Source organism: Mandrillus leucophaeus, unplaced genomic scaffold, assembly GCF_000951045.1.
Source record: "Mandrillus leucophaeus isolate KB7577 unplaced genomic scaffold, Mleu.le_1.0 Scaffold1428, whole genome shotgun sequence".
Classification (NCBI taxonomy): Eukaryota; Metazoa; Chordata; class Mammalia; order Primates; family Cercopithecidae; genus Mandrillus; species Mandrillus leucophaeus.
The window spans coordinates 191,438-193,615 of record NW_012101397.1 but is presented as its reverse complement, the minus strand read 5'-3'; positions in this window follow the sequence as shown (position 1 = coordinate 193,615).

Genomic DNA, 2,178 nt, shown 5'->3' with positions numbered 1-2,178 from the left:
ATGCCCTCCCAGGGTCAGGTGTTGTGCTACGATTGTCCTCATTTTATAGTTGAGGAAACTGAGGCTCAGAGAGGGCGAGTGCCTTGCACAAGACCACACAGCACATCTCACCTCCAGTTGATGCGAGGTTCCTCAGATCCGAATACCCCTCACCTAGGCAGCTCCTAAACCCCACTGCTCAGCTTGGCAGGGAGCTTGTGTCCCAAGTGCCCAGGATCATCGCCACACGCTGGTCTAAGACCACACTGAGCATTATCCTCGGGGCTCAGTGGGGGGAGCTGCAGGATGCAGCAAGATGAGCCAGATGAGCGGGAGACAGGAAGGAAGAGAGGAGGGGCTGGAGAGGGAGCGGGGGTGAGGGATAAGGAAGGAGACAGAGAGAGAGGCAGAGATAGAGACACACAGAGAGACAGATGAGTGGAAAGGGAAGGGGGCAAGACACTGAGAGAAGGAGAGACAAAGAGAGTGAACGGGAGGAGCAAGACAGAGAGGAACAGAGATGGGTGGGGGCAGGAGAGAAAGAGATAAGACAGAGAGACCAGCGGATGGACCCGGGTGGGGGCACTGAGGATGCGAGGGGGGAAGAGGGGCGTGGAGGCAGGCCATGCACCCCCCTGGGCTCTGCAGTTGGCTCCCGTGGATGGCACGATGTGCGCCTTCTCCATCCAGAGAGGGAGACAGGGACACAGTCCCATGGGCAGTCCCCTGAGTGGCTCTTGGTGGGTAGATGGGCCTGGGAGGGGGCCTCCAATTTCCCGCAGCTCAACACTCCCGGCCATCAAAGCAGTGGCCAGACCGGGGCTGAGGAGTCTGGAACAAGGCGGGCAGGATGGCAGGAAGGCGAGGGTGTTGAGGGAAGTTGGGGGCGGCTGCAGGCCCAGCCTTTCCTGCCTGCCCCATGGTACACAGACACTCCTGCCCTTCCTTCCTGGTTGGGTGGGAAAGAGGAAAATGAGGCCCCGCTACTCTCAGAGTGAGGCCCACCGGACACCCTGTGGCAGCTGGGGGTCTGATAGGAGGCCCCGTTCTGAGAGGCCGGAGTTGAAGGGCTTTTGTTTTCAAACACTGTAGCTCTGCTCCTCATGAGCTGAGCATCTTGGGCCAGTCCCTTCCCCTCAGCCTTGGTTTCCATATCTGGAAGACGGGTTACCAATAGCGACAGCCTCAGGGGTATCTGTGAGGAAAAAGAGAGCCCGTACATGGCAAGTGCTTGGCACAGCGTCTGGCACGGGCTAGTCCTGTGTGAGCACCCCCGTGAAGCAGCCGCGGCGCAAGGTCCTGACAGGGCTGTGACCTCGGAACCAGGCTGCCTGCCCCTAACGCCAGTGCCCACCTGCTGCTTCTGAGATCAAGAACCCTGCCCAGTGCCGGCTTGTGTGGGACTAATCTTCCACTAAGCCTGGGAGGATGTTAGGGAAAGTGCCTGGCGGGGGTGCCAGGTGTGGGGGTGCGGCTGGGTCTCCACACGAGGCAACTGTGGGCTCCAGGACCAAGGCCTTGCTCTGGCTATCTGTTGTGGGCCGCTGGTCGGAACTATTTCCCCTCTCCATGTTTTCCTCATTTATATGTCTGACCCCTGAGCACTGGTCCCTCTGGCCCTGCCACTTGTAAATCCCTTTCATGCGGCTGGGGTTTGGGGGACAGATTATGGGGCCTGGGGGCCCGACTGGCTGGCCCTGGGGGTGCGAAGGCCTGGACAGTGCCTGAGAAAGGTGGTGGAGGGAGGCTGAGTGTGGAGGGGCGACACAGGGTTCGGGAAGGCAGAGGGAGAAGGAATGGGGAGCTCAGAGGGACCGGGAGAGGGACGGAGCGTCCGAGAGGGAGGCAGAGGGAGCCACGGAGAGAGGGAGCGAGCGTCAGGGACGGAAAAGCGGAGCAGGAGAGAGAAGGAAACTAGAGAGGGCCGGGGGCGGGGCTGCCAAGGACTGGAGAGCGAAGCGGAGTCGGAGGGAGAAGCAGCAGAGGCAGAACCCGGAGAAGCGCCACACGCGCGGAGTTTGGGGTGGGGACAGAGACGGAGAGACACAGAAAACGAGAAACGCAGAGAGAGGGAGAGACGGGGTGGGGGAGAGGGCGGAAAGAGAAAACAGGAGCGGGCGAGGAAGGCCAAGCGGCCAAGTGGGAGGAAATAGCGAGGAGAGCGAGCGACGGCGGCGGCGGCTACGGGGAGGGACCCTG